Raw genomic sequence first — 15,313 nt, forward strand, 5'->3', positions numbered from 1 at the left:
AGCAATCATCTCCACATCGAAAAATTATATTCCTCAATCTGATGTGCAAACAGCAGCAGCAAGATAGTGGAGCCCTGATGGCCACTCTCAATACTGAAACAGTTCTGCTAAGCACACACATCTCTAGATGTTTCTCTACAGGAACTCACAATGCCTGTTCTGCAGACAGGACAGCACGTGGTTGAGCCCTGCTCACCTTTGCTTGGGGGTTTGCAATGGAGAAGATACGGTTTAAACCACAGTTCAATGCATTTTTCCCCTCTTTTCCTCCCCAGTCTTATTTTCAAAGTCAGAGAAAGCAAAACTTCCATACATCTATTTATTTATAACATTAGCAGTGTTTCAGAAAGCTGACTTGTCTTATACACAGAGCCATAGCAAACATGAAAGTCAGCAGTCCTTTTAGATGACAACAGGGGTCTTTCCTGACAGCTAAATCCCACCTTATTATTTCTATTTTGTTTTTGTTGCCATTTCCTGTTTGGAAGATATTTTTGTTCATTCCCATTTTTCACTTTCTTCCCTGCCTTGGAAATGGAGATTCCTATGCATCATAGGCTAACCTCAAATTCCTGTTCCAAGCTTCAATTCCCTGAGTCCTGGGATTACTGGCATACACCCCACAACCCAGATCCATCCTCCACCATTACAAAGACTTTTGTAAAATTAAAGCTATCTTTGCTTTGCCAACTTAAGAGCTTATTGCACAGATAAAATACAAAGATGTGAATATTTAATGGGGCTGCAGTCTCACTGTGTAATATGAACTATTTGGGTGGGGGGTTGGGGGGTATATGTGTGAGAGAGAGGACTTCTCAACACAGAGAATAAGCAAATGCACAAAAAGGGTGGTTTTTACCTTTCATAAATGATTATTTTTGTAAAATCCTATTAATCAAAACACTGTATATTATCTGGTACTATTTTCATAAAGCATTCATTTTCTTTAATCACCAAGAAAAGTAAGAGACAAAAAAAAAGTAAAATAAAAGGTTTGGTTGAAACTGATTAATTCTGTTTACATTTGAGAACTTTAATGGATGAAGCTTGGTGTGCTCAATTCTAACGAGATAACATGAAATGTACCCCTAAATATCTCAGACCTGCATTACAAAGTGAAAGACGGCTCATTATTATTCCCTCAAAATCCTTCTATGTTAAGCAGTTAAGGAGACACTCCAGCAGAAACTATTTTACAGTTTTTTTTCGCTACTCTGTACACCAATCCTGCCTGCTTTGATGCTGCCGTCTTGCGTATTTAATTAATAAAAACCATTTGTAGCAAGGGTTTTATCTATAATTTTAGTGAGTCACCCACTTTGGAGTCACGTATGCTGATTTGTTTTAAAAAGCAAAGGTATTCAGCTAACATACACAGAAGATAAAAGAATAAACCATAAAGGCATATAAAAAGTAAGGCTTCTGTGTGGGTAAAAGTGCTGGTCACCAAGGATGATGACCTCAGTTTGATCACTGAATGAACATGCGAGAAGAAAAGAAAGAATTCCTAGGAGTTTCCTCTGACCTCCATACATATGCCATGACACCCATGCCCTCGTTCCCCAAAATAAATACATGTAGCCAAACATTTTAAAGCAAGCTTTCTTTCATGTGACTCCACTTTTGTTTGAATCATCTATTTTGCTAACAAATGACACTATGTTAACTAAAAGGCATTTCTTAAACACCTTCCTGTTAAGTAATATATACCATTTCTTAACTTTTCCTTTTGAAGTGGTCAGATGTCAGCCATCTGTGAGCTGTATCCATCAAGGCACAGAATACCCTTGACACCAGGACTTACTACTCTGAAGGTCTTGGGGCTGAGTGACATACAGAGACTCATACACATCTGATCAAACAACAATAACAAATGTAGACCTTCTACTTCAGCTGTGGATCTAGATAAAGTAGCACGAACACATAACTCTTCTCAGGAAGTGAAGCATGGGGGCCACAAGGACTTCAAGACCACTTTGGGCAGCTTAGCGAGTCAAAGGTCAGCCTGTTCTACATAGCAAGACCATTTATAAATAATAACAGCAAAAAGAAAAGAAAATCGCCCATGGAAAGCCTGTGGCAAAGGTCATACTACGATAAAACTAAAGAAAAATTGAGATAACAATAACATATCTTACTGCCTAAAGACAAGATGACTTTGGGGTGGGAAAGACAGCTAATAGAATGGATACCAGAATCAGGATATGAAAGAGACATAATGACCCAAATCTAATGAGATGACTTACGTGGGGGCATACTAGAATTTTTGCCCTCTGGTAAGAAGAAAAATATCCAACTAGTCAGTTGCTGGTTAGTTAAGTCATGATGTGACAATGGTGACAAAGAAGGCATGAGGACTGAAGTCACATTCATTGGTGACTAAAGTCCAGGATGAAGGAAAGAGTTTCCAGAACAGCCTGAGCTGCTTGGGTCTCACTTAGAATTTTGTAAGTTGCTCATCTCTGGATTACAACTTCAGGAAAGATGAGGGGTTAGTTTTTCCATGGTAGAGCGCTTGCCCAGGGCACTGAAGTCATGAGTCCCACCCTAGGACAACAAGGGGGAAAAAGAAAAATAAAATAAAGGAAAGAAGAAAGAAAGAAAAGAAAGAGGGGAAGGTAACCTACAGAAGTCAGTTGGGCAGGATAAGGTAACTATTAGGATATGAGTAGTTAGCTTAAGGAATGGAAAATATTCAGAACAAATTTGACAGTGCCAAGAAATAATGGGATCTCAGATGCCTTTTGTATCTAGGTTCCCAAGAAAGACATTGCTACCTGGAAGCAACATGGAGGCAGAAGCTGCTTCACCCAAAGCAAGGCCAATGCAATAAAGCAGAGCTAGCTGCATAGGTCTAAGACCTGAGCAGCGACTGAACGGAGGAGGAAGCCCTGGCCTATGAAGGTCATGGCATAGTTTGTGTTAGCACCTGACAAAAAGACAATAGTGTCTTCTTTCAGATCAGACATTCTGATTCAAGTCCATTCAAGTCTTTTCTTCATTCCCAATATGCCTTCCTTTGAACTAATTGTGCTTCTGTACCCTTGACTGCCAATTTCAAGTATTGTACTTTTAAAAGTATGCTGGGCCAATTTAAGGTTTCGAAATATAAACAATACATGACCAAAAGGTTTGAGAAACTCTAAGTATAACTGTAGATGCCTACAATCCATGGTTAGCTACAGAGACAAAAACCACTAAGATCCCTTGATGAAAGCAGCTTTTTAAAGCATATGCTAGAACAATCTATTAAGAATAAAGTGAGTTCACATGGTGCTATTAGGATCTAATACACTTGATAGCAAAATTCATAATGAGCCTCTTAGGTATTGCTCCAGCTCAGTATTTCTTACAATAAATGTGGAAAGAACCACCAGGGAGCTTGTTAAAATGCAGATTGTGTCCCAGGAGGTCTAGGTAAGGGTTCAAGAATCTGTATTCATGTTAAGCTCCCAGGGACTAGGGTCCAGAAACTGCTGATTCATGGGTCACATTTTGAGTGGGATGGTAGGGCTTATTTCCCACAGTTCTTTACTTCAAAATGTTAATGTGGTAATAATTACTTGTACATCTCTTTGTTTTAGGTATTAACATTTTTTACTGCTATAGATCAAAGAATTTGAATTCCCATTCTTTTGAAAATTAAAATATATAATACAATAAAATTTAGATAAACACCTATATGAATAGTTATTTTGTTCTTAAATGTGTTTGTTTTTGTTTTTACCTTGCATGAACATGAGAAGATGTTCTTACAGCACATGTTGACTTGGCCTCAATCACATCACTTGAAGGATCAACTCCATCAGCATTAATGGTGACCGTTGCACTGCATTAACCACCTGCTTTTGTTTTCAATTATTTAGTGTGTACAAGTTCATCTCTGATAATTGCAATAACTCCCTCCCTGGGCACTTAATTTATTACAGCAACGATTCAGAATCAAGGCCAGTCCCAGATACTTTGCCATGTTATAAGACATTCAATGATAATGCTGCTACATAGATGGTTCAAAACTACTCATCCAAACATTTTCAACTTGTTTGATTTGATTTATAACAACTTTAAGGTATTTAAAGTACTTTTTAAAAAAAATATGGTATGAATGAAATAGCATCACATTTTTTTCATGTCTTCTTCAGTAGCTATGAAAAAGTGGATGATGCTGTTTGGACAAGGCTCTTTATTTCCTTATTAAGAAATTCACTATGGCATCTGTGGAAATTTGAGTCTTTTCCCTAAGTCATCACATGATAATCAAGGCAAGCTTGATAGTCTGGTATGGTTATTTTTCTTTAAAGTTGATATTCAGAAATGAATTATGTAACATCACTGTACAGTCTGGATCTGAAGTGTTTATAGGACCCAGCTATACCACTACTCCATTGCATATACCCAAATGACTCAACATCTAACTCTCCAGATATTTGCTCAGCCATGTTTACTGCTGTTCTACTCACATAAACTAGGAGATAGAAACAACCTAAATGTCCTTCATCCAGTGGATGGATAATGACAATACTATTCAACTGTGAAGAAAAATGAAATCATGAATTTTGCAGATAAATGGACAGAACTAGAAAAAGCCCATGGAATAAGTTAACTTTGTTCCAGAAAGACAAATATTGCATGTTCTCCCTCATCTGTGGCTCCAAACTCCAAATCTTCAGGTGTGAGTTTATAAATGGAATAGCAGGAGCTAAGGCAATAAAAAGGTACTGTGGGATGGGGGAAGCAATAGAGAGGGAGATCAGAGTACAAGTTATCTGGAGGGAAACGGGAAAACTAGAGAGCAGAGAAGTAGTAGAGACAAGGTGAGAGATCAAGGTAAAAGAGCAAGGAAGGTCAAATAACAATAAGGATGCCTGAAAAAAGTCATAAGGAATCATAGTATTATCTATTTTCCAAAGGTTACATACAATAAACATGCCTACATGAATATATATACATATATGGCTTAAATGAAATTTTATAAATTGGGCTAGCAATGTTTCCAACATGGGCCATACATCAGTAACAAAACCCCCAACACCAGGCATACACATGCTACTGATGAGCTTCTAGTTAGAGGAGTCCAGGAGACTTCCAGTATATTGTAGGCTATTATTGTTGCCCTGCTTGTTTCCCGTAGACTGGAGGTTAAGTCCATATTGTTGAAGAAAACATGAGCTTCAGACACAGGATCTGGAGGATCTGACCTGGATCTGACCTGAAAACCTTCTCCCCGAGAACTATGAAAGCTTTCAAAGGACAGAAGCAACCAATAGGCATGACTCCTATGAGCTAAAACAGTGACCAGGATGATATGAGAACCCTAAGGGTGCAATAGTGGCACTCATAACTTGGTGGTAACGAACAGCTCTATTGGGCTCAAATGCTACTGAACAATAGGAAAATTGTGTCTGGTATTAGAAACTGAGCCAAGGGCTAGTGAGGTCATAGATCCTGGAGGAAATCCCACAACTGCCATTTCACTAAACCAGCATAATCCTTAATTGCATCCTAAACATTTGTCTTTATTCCTGCAAGTAAGTATAGCTCTCACTCCTCAACAAAGAAACTTTTTTTTTTGCAACAGAGATCATTATAGAAACCTGTAACTGATCAAAATGTGCAGAACAAATGATCCATGGCGCCCAGCCATAGCTGATCCCTCTACAACACAACTCCTGCACTTAATGGTCAGGGAACATTACAGAAGAAAGCAAAGAAAGATTATAAGAGCCAAAGTGTTCTACATGATTTTAAGTTAGTCTTAGCATCCTTACTTAAAGTGCAGGATTCTTCAGCTTCAAAATATCTGTAGTTATACTCAGAGTTTCATGCCTCACACTTTAGAAAACCCAACTCATGTTGCTAAAGTAAATAGTGTGTGTGTGTGTGTGTGTGTGTGTGTGTGTGTGTGTGTGTGTGTGTGTGTTGCATGCATACAAGTGTGCAGGGGCACACACCTGGGTTAAGGTCTGAGTAAGACGTGAGCATCTTCCATCTTCTTTCACTTTTATCTGCCTTGTTGAGATAGGATCTCATTGAGCCAGAAGCTCACTGTTTGGCTTTATTTGTTGGCTACAGAGCTCTTGGTTATCTGCTTGTCTCCTCCCATTTGGGGGACTATAGACATATTCAAAGGCAGAATCTTAGGCTTATGCTCTTACAAGTGTTTGTGCTCTCAACAAATGCTCTTACTTACAGAGCAATCTCCCCTGCAGCTCCTTGGTATTTTATGCTAGATACACTATCCTAAGAGTACTGGCCCCAGACAGAATGTAGATGTAGGGAGATGGGCAGATAGAGAGGAGTTATTGGGAGTCTTCTAAAAACTAGTCCAGGCTCTTTAGTCAGGTTGGATTTGTTACTACCTCCAGATAATTACTCTAAGCCTCACATTATTAAACAATGTTGGTAAATAATACAGTGATATAAAGTAAGACATGGCCTTCCTGAGGATACAAGTACGGCATGACACGTGTTCAGTATACTCCCTTCATGTAACGTAAGTCAATAGCCAATAGCCAGGGGAAATACAATAGCAATGCCTAAAATATGTTTAGGGGCATTTTGTTGATTACACAGCATATGGAACCCTAATTATTATGTTTTTTAGGATATTTGTACAAGAATGAGCACCTTCATTTTTATTGACAGTATTTTTCAATTTTATTAAATTTTCTTAAGATATTAGTGGTTGCCTAGAACTCATATACCAATGAGACAAACGAAAAATCCAAAGACTTAAGATGGAATGTTTCATCGTCTTAAAAAAAAAAAATCTGGGAGGCCAAGTTTAGAAAATCTTTCTTTTTCTCCAAGATTGGTGTAATTAAATACACTAAAACTAGACCAAACAAAAAGACAATCTTAATATAGATGTGGTTTGCTTCTCTGAGTCTATGACTATATATGGATCCTTGGAAACATCAAGATGTTTGGCGAGTAGCAAGCTATTTGTTGTCAGTCATTAGAAATATGTACTATACTGAAAACTCAACTGATACAATTATTAATGGAGAGATTCTTCACAGTGTAGACACCAGCAGGCAGCACAGCATGGTATGGGGACTTGTCAGAAGGCTGCAACTGGTACTCCAGTACTGACATTCAGAATCAGAGGTACTACAGACAGAGCCCTGCAAGGTGTGCTTACCCCTCAAGGTGGTTATGATATTAGCAAGTGAAGACCAAACTCATACCATGGATGGTGTGAATGAAAAGCACATTTGCAGCCAGGCAGTGGTGGCTCACGCCTTTAATCCCAGCACTTGGGAGGCAGAGGCAGGCGGATCTCTGTGAGTTTGAGGCCAGCCTGGGCTACAGAGTGAGTTCCAGGAAAGGCACAAAGCTACACAGAGAAACCCTGTCTTGAAGGAAAAAAAGAAAAAAGAAAAGCACATTTGCTTGTAAAAACTACAAATGAAGGTGAGTTACCAGTTAGGGGAGGCAATGCCAAAAATCTTATAAGAAGTGATTTGGAAACTATACATTTGAATTGCATGAAACTAGGGTAGAGCTTTCTCTGCTCCCCAAGTCTACAATTTTTATTCACTCTCCAACAGTTCAAATAATTTACCTGTGCAAATTAAAAACTGTTTGTAATATTTTGAAATGCTTTTCATATATTAATTGAAATCTGCCTTGTTTTGTGAGCATCTTTCAGTTATATCATAGATATATTTCCCTAAAATTAAATTACTTTTTCAGCAGAAAAATTATAACACACACACACATACACACACACAAAAAACAAAACAAAACAAAACAAAAAAAACAAACAGGCAAACAACTTCCTGATATAATCTGTATTTTCAAATATTCCCAAACATTTGAAAACATGGGTATTTTTCTCATGAGTTCAGTTAAGAATTATTGCATTGTCTCTAGCTTGATTTTAGTAACTAGAAGTATAACTTTACCCACATAATGATTGCCTCAATAAAGGTGGAGCCAAAGGGACAAAGCTCCAAAGACTGCAACAGACAATTCTTCCTGGGTACCCAGTGACACTGAACAGAAGAGCTTCTCTTCAGCAAAGCCTTGGAAAGTAGGAGAACAAAACTGAAGATGAGTTAGAGTAGAATGGCATGCTTACAAAGCACCCCATCACCATGAAGCCTCATAACATGCAAATGTGGGATTTGCAATGTTACCAACCAGAGCTTCTTGAGTCAAGGTGCAGTCAGTGGAGAGCCAATTTTTTTTAGTCCTTGGCTCTAATCTGAATCTTCCAAAAAATTCTGACAACATCTAGATTGAAAAAAGGCCAAGCCCAAACATTGGTGGTAGTTATGGAAACTGGAGAAATGTATGAGTCAGTTTTGATGTAATACAGAAGGAAATGAGGAAACAAGATAGAGCTTTGTTATTTCTAATTTGGATGTGACACTTATTTTGCATTAGGTAACCATGCAAATTATTGAACGCTAAATAGGGCTTTTGTGTTAAGATTAGAATAGGTGCATAGCTGCCTTTATCACATAGTCAACTGATTCAAATGACCATTTGGAGGCGGGGTGATGGGGATGAAAAGAAAATGGTATTTCTGGTAGAAAGCCCACATAAAGACACAGTTCCTTACAAGCAATATCTAGAGAGGAAGTTGGTGAATCTGTGCGATAAAAGAGACACTAGGGACAAATAAAATAAACAGTCACTTAGGTCTTCTTCCCAGAAACTCCAGTACCATGGAATGAGGTACCTGACCTGGGTAAAAGATTTCTTAAAAGTTCCTCAGCTAAGTTAAAATGGGTAAGAATGTATGCTTAAACATGTGTGAAGTTTTTTTCAACTTGATATGTGTATTTTTTCAGCCTACTTGTATATCTGTGGTCCTGTTAGAATATTTACCTCATAGGAACAATGTAAAACCACATGAGATAATACATGTGAAAGCATGCAGAGCTGGTACTTATTTCATCCCTAATGTTAGCACCAGCCTTTCCAATGTTCCCCACAGGGAGTAAACACTTAACACAAATCACCAAAAAAAAAAAAAAGTGACAAAATAGTTTCATTCCTCCACTTTTGCCATCAACATGTGTACGATAAAGCTGTCATTCATAAATTCCATCTGCCACAGATGATACTAAATATATTTTCATTATTACTTTAATATAAGTATATATAGTTACAATGTACATACATATATGAGGCGCACATATCCATATATATGTATGTATACACAGAAAAGGGCTATAGATACAAAATAATTGTTAACACTCATTCGGAGGAGATTTGACTTTTCTTTATGAAAGCTTACAAATGGCAAGTCCTAAAAATCCTATAATTGCTAAGTGGGTCTTGTCTTATGACACCTAATTTTCAGTGAAGACTCTTCAAATGCCTGCAGACGTTGAACACATCCGTCAAGTTGATGTCCTAAGACAGTATCACATTGTTTGGGATGAGTTTTGTGAAAGGCTCTCTGGTAATTGAAATGTAGCAACTGGAAATCCTGACAGACATGTCACTAAACTGCTCTGAAATAATCAAAATATCTGAAATACAGGGCTCAAATATTTTCCAACATGCTGATGTAATTATTTTTAGATTTTATAAGAGAACTAAGCTATAGAGAAAGAAAAAAAAACAAGAGGGCACAAAGAAAAAAGGGAAGAAATATTGAAAGTACTTAAGGTGAATTAATGTTAATGTAATTCAAACCCAAGAGAAAGCGCTGAGTACTGAATATGGGGTAAATCAGACACCCATGAAGAGTAGCATTTAGCTTCTTGTGAAGATTTAACATAAGCATGGGAACACCCCAGTCTAGCTCTGAACCACATTTCATAGCTTTGTATATTTGCAATATTTGACTCCTCCCACTTTTGTTTAAGTTTCTCAGCATTAAGTTTTGTGTTACACATTTCTGAAGTCTTTTTTTTCAATGAGAGGACTCTAAATGTCTAGTTACTTTTCCTTAACATGCTATTTACTATGTACCTACTATAGTAAATGACTATAAAGGAAAACATGAATGATCTCTATTCCTGTATTCTTTGTAAGTGGGCTAGCTGAGGACATGCTATATGAAGACTTTAGTTTTAAATATTGCAATGCCTGATGGGCAGTGTTCTATGACAGTTACATACAAGTATGAAGCATTTAACAAGGTACAATGGGACTCACCCCAAATTTAAAGTTTACAGATTGATTATATGTCATTTAACAGTATGTGTGTACACACACTCACATATAGTTGTGTATGTGAACTAGAAATCAGAGGAGTAGGGTAAGAAAGGAGGAGGGTGGAAAACAGAGCGGCAAGGATGCCAGGAGAAACAGATTTTGCTGAATGGCTCTTTGCTACTGAATAAAGACACTGTCAAGATAATAGGCCATGATAAACACTGTATTGCCTGGTGGAAACTATTTACTAGTGGGAGTAGGTATTCTAGAGAATGGCCTCAGGGCAAAGACGAAAGGCAGGGTAAGACTTTCAGAGGACTGTGATGATCCGACCTGTCCAAGTAGCTGTCATTTCAAGTAGAGCCCCATCTCTCACAACTATATCACAGAAGTAGGTTGAGCTGTCCACCCAAATAGAGTAATATAATGCAAGCATTAAAAATAATGTGCCAGAAGAAATATATTATTCATTCTTCCTAGCCTTTCTAACTTGATAATTTGGACACATTAATGGCATTTAACACGTCAAATTTTGTTGATGACAATTCTTGCTCCCCTTTTTGTTCTCAAGGCTAGCTGGATATTATGTGCCTGTATATTAATTGTTCGGATCATGTGTGGTCTTCAGAGTAAAATAGCTTCGGAAGTTTCGTAGTTGCAGAAGCATTTTACTAAAATTGTACAACATGGGTCATCAGTTACATGAGACTGTTCTTGGGTTTGACAGCGATCATATTTGTACCTATTTTATTCAGTTAAAAAATGGCATATCAACTTCTTTGATACAACTAAAGAAAATTCCATCCTGATTTAAATACTCTATTTCAAAATGCAGTGAACAACATTATTGTGGAGGCTTGTGTGGCTCTTCTTTCTCAAAATGGGAGCACCCTCTTCACTCTATCATATCATTCATATATTTTTTATTATTCTTTTCACCAAACAAAAAATCTGCAGAAAATACATTTTTATTATTTCAAGAAATTATCCATAGTAAAAAGGAGGCCTTCTCTTATACCCCCAAGTTCCCTGACATCCTCTGTTGTTAAAATTTCATCCTAACTGATGGACAGTAGATCTGGTTGTTTGGCCAATAGATTTTATTGTACAAACCAAATTGCTTTCTAGCCAACTATTGTTTTTATTTGTTTCAGAATTATGCAGTTGTAAAAAGCATGCATCATTTAAAACTGGCATCTAGAGGAGTTCCCATTCACTATGGGGGGGGGGTGTCACTGGGCCTTTGGCATTTAAAGGTGTTGGGGTTTCTTTTTGCAGTTAGAGAGAACCATGGGAGAGTCTGGTCTCGGCAGTTCCAGGCCTGTGTTGCTTCCCAGTTCTCTATTAGGCATCTCCAATAGATCAGCTACAGCGTTCTCAGATCCTGCTCAGTGGAAAGGAATATAGGAGCTCTTCCTGAAACCTGCTCATTCTTGACTCCCCTACCCTACTGCACAGCCTTCCATTCATTCAATTGCCCTTAAATCCAGTGAACCACCAGCTCTAAAGGGCCAAAGAATATCTTTCCTAAACCTTTGCATTTTCAATTCCCTCTGAGCTGGTTCAGGGAATACCCGCTTGTCTGACTGAATTTCTGTGTCAATGTCCCTACTGGTCTTTATTCCAGCCCCAACCCCCCATCCAGTCTTTCTGGTGCAAACAAATCCTAAACCACAAAGTCCCTGCCTTCTACTTGGCTTTATCTGCTATAGTTCTCCAGATTCTGTACCAACTGCCACCAACCCTAGAATCTACCAGGTGGAGCCATATCCAGTGTGATGGCTTTGGGATAGATCCATTTTGGAACTTTGCATCTGGCTTTGTCTCTGTCTGTTCTGCTCTTCCTCCAGTTAATTTCTTCTCAGCAGCAAGGGCACAGTGTCTCTTCCTTCCCAATCCCCACCCGGGCCTGATGTGGTGGAGTGTAGAAGTAAGGTATTGCCTACACCCCATCTATCTTCTTTGTCTAGAAAGTGAGCATGCCCTATTGTAATTGTGTGTTGATACATTCTCAGTGTTTGAGAAAGGGTCTCTCCCTGAATATTTATCGCACTGTTTGGGCTAGACAGCTGACCAATGAGCTTTAGGGATCTGCCCATCTCTGCTTTGGTTTTGGGGATATAGGTACCTACTGCTGTACATGGCTTTTAGACGGGTGCTGGGATTTGAACGCAGATCCCTAGGCTTGAGTGCAAGCACTTTTTCAAGCAAGCTCTCTTCTCAGCCTTCTACCCCTTCACCTCTATTTCCTTCAGCCTTAGTCAGAACTGTAGCAGCCACCATTATTATACTTGAGAAGTAAATTCAATTACTAATATCAGCCTGCCCATTTCTCGAAGAAAACAAAATTACTTCTCTACAGAATTAAAACATCATTTCCCTTGTGCTTGATGAAGAAGGTAATTTTCTTTTGTGTGTCTTGCCCCTAAAATGAATATTTGGTCTAGACAGAATATTACTGAAGGCTTTTCCATGAGATATGCCTCTTTTTGCTAGAACAAACTTCATTATTTCTACATAATTACATAAATAGCTCACTGTACCTCTCTGTTCACTGCTTAATACAATAAAAATTTAAAAACAGGTGAAAGAGCCTGACTTTCATTTCCTCTGAAACAGAATGCTGCTAACACACTTTTGCATGTACAGTCTTCCTCACATTTGTGACGATCATTGAATTCATCCTAAGGGGAACAGAATGATCTACCTTGTGTAATGACAGCAGTGGTCTCAAGCTACAACACACATCAGAATCTCCTGGAGGTCTTTTATAAATGGGAAGTATAGCCTCAGCTGCAGGGTTTCTGCCTCTTAGGCCTATAATGGGTCCAGGAACTTTCATATCTCAGGCAAGCAACATCAGTGTCACCCAGGACCTAGTTAGAAACACAAGGTCCCGGTTGACTGACGCTGCTTGTCTGAGATGTAAAATACACACAGCTTCTGCTGTATGGGCCAGTTTTGTGTCTGTGTGGTTTCATAATGGTGATTTGCCATGCACTAGCCCATTCTCCCCCATCTCTTCCTTCTTTTGTTTTTTCTTTTGTTACTGTTATCTGACTAACAACTGCTGTCTAAATCTGTTTTGGTGCTAAAACTTAATACAATGATCCATCATTTCCTAAAAAAAAAAGAAAGAAAAAATGAAATAGAATAAAAATGGAAAATCCTATCTCTGTAAGTTTTTTTTTAAAAAAATAGGGGGGAAAATTTTTTTTTTCTTAGAGGTTTGGCCTTCCACAGCAAAGATACTTTTGCCTCCATGGTGATTTTTTTTTTTTTTGTTTGTTTGTTTGTTCAGAAGTCAAACTGGCAAGCCGGGCGGTGGTGGCGCACGCCTTTAATCCCAGCACTCGGGAGGCAGAGCCAGGCGGATCTCTGTGAGTTCGAGGCCAGCCTGGCCTACCAAGTGAGATCCAGGAAAGGCGCAAAGCTACACGGAGAAACCCTGTCTCGAAAAACCAAAAAAAAAAAAAAAAAAAAAAAACAGAAGTCAAACTGGCAATTAAACTGGCAGGAGCAGTAAAAGCCATTGTCTAAAAGGTGGGTAGTGAAGCTCTTTGTGAGTCCCAAGACAATGAGGGCCCACACATAAGCTCCTTGGACATTCCAGTCCCTTCTCTCCTCCCTTGCTCATTCCGAATTCTCCTTGCCACAGAAGCAAGACGAGATTTTCAACCCTGTCACATCGTCGCCCATTGAAACCCTTCTTAGCTTGGACTTATAATAACTATCTCGAGGCATCCTGAGATACTTGGCAGCACCAGCCCCAAGTCCCTTAACAAGCTACTGGTTCTAAACTCTCATTCACTCTGGAGGCTTTTTGTGATCCTCCTCCTGACACCACTGTATCAGAGTACTGCGATCAGATGAAAATATAGCCTTGAGAAGAGGGAGTTTAAAGCTGATAGACATATTTCAATCTTATTGATACGCAATGTGAGCTGTCATCAATCATCGTATGAGGTGAGTATAGTAAGGACTCTCACCATGTTTCAAAGAAGATAGTAATATCCTTAGGAATGGCTTTTGAAGACTCTAGGCTCAGCCCACTGTGATCATTACAGAATGCTACATAGTTCACACTTTTTTTTTTGTCAGCATCAAAGTCTATCTTGATCATTGCTCTTTATCCCTATAATTAAGAATCGTTCTCAGAAAATGGAAAATGCTTAATATGTAACATTTGTTGCCAAAATGTAAGTTTTTTTGTTTTAGGAAAAACAAGAAAATTTAGGAAAAACATAAGAAATATCAGAATGTAACATGATACCAAAGTTCATAAATTAAATAATACCAAAAGCTGAGATCCTTGCTACAGATGAAAGAAATTAATTAAGGGTGAAAAAAATACAAAGCCTCTAACCTTACATCTACTCAAAGACATCTGTCACCAGACAGAAGCACATGGAACTTTATGGAACATTTCCAATTATGTTTCAAGATAAATCTGTGGTTTCATACTCAGATAATACACATAAAAATAGAGCTCTGTGCACTTAAATTTCTAGTTTATATATGAGAAGAAACTCCTTCATCAGATACCATCTATTCCCCCCCTTTTCTTTGGGTAGGGAATATAATAAGCATGATTGCTATTTTACAACAATGGCTTCTTAAAATCTTAGGCACCATTTTGCAGGGGTATCCACTGACACAGCCTTACATCCCTTTGGCTGAATCAAGTCCGTGCAGCTCAGCCTGCCTGCAGTCCTGAAAAAGTCCTCCCCAGGAGGGAGCCATTAGAAGAGCCTGGGGCATAAGTAGCTCACAGCAGTGAGATACTGATCAGGAGGAACTGCCACTTTCTACTTTCTCCACTCCCCCTCCCATCTCTGTTACACAGGAAACATTTCATGAACACGAATTCCTGGGTTGGACACTCACATCACAACTACTTCATCCTACAATGCTTTCTTGCCTCGAGTGGTATTGCATCTTCTGTAACGCAAGCCAGACTCTCTCATGCACTTTGATACCATTTTCCCTAATGACTCACAAGTCTCCAGGGATAAACCGGTTCTCCCAGGTCTCTTCTGCTATCTCCTAATGATTTTTTTTTTGAGGGGGGGGCAGTTTCTGATTTCTTTCCTGGTTTCTGCTGGTCAGGTCCTACTGAATCACTCACAAGCACTTTCAACTTGGACCGCATGAAATTTTGCCATCTCACATTGCTTCTCAGGATTCAGTG

At 38.6% G+C, this 15,313-nt stretch overlaps 1 protein-coding gene and 1 pseudogene across 14 annotated transcripts in view; both read right to left on the reverse strand.

Moving 5' to 3' along the window:
- Pde4d (phosphodiesterase 4D) overlaps positions 1–15,313 on the reverse strand; it is a 1,451,136-nt gene that overhangs the window by 451,650 nt on the left and 984,173 nt on the right. The gene's annotated exons all lie outside the window — the stretch shown is intronic.
- The window catches only part of LOC143268739 (large ribosomal subunit protein uL5-like), a 130,048-nt pseudogene that overhangs the window by 68,526 nt on the left and 46,209 nt on the right, over positions 1–15,313 (reverse strand). The gene's annotated exons all lie outside the window — the stretch shown is intronic.

The sequence above is a fragment of the Peromyscus maniculatus genome, chromosome 15 (genome assembly GCF_049852395.1).
Source record: "Peromyscus maniculatus bairdii isolate BWxNUB_F1_BW_parent chromosome 15, HU_Pman_BW_mat_3.1, whole genome shotgun sequence".
Classification (NCBI taxonomy): domain Eukaryota; kingdom Metazoa; phylum Chordata; class Mammalia; order Rodentia; family Cricetidae; genus Peromyscus; species Peromyscus maniculatus.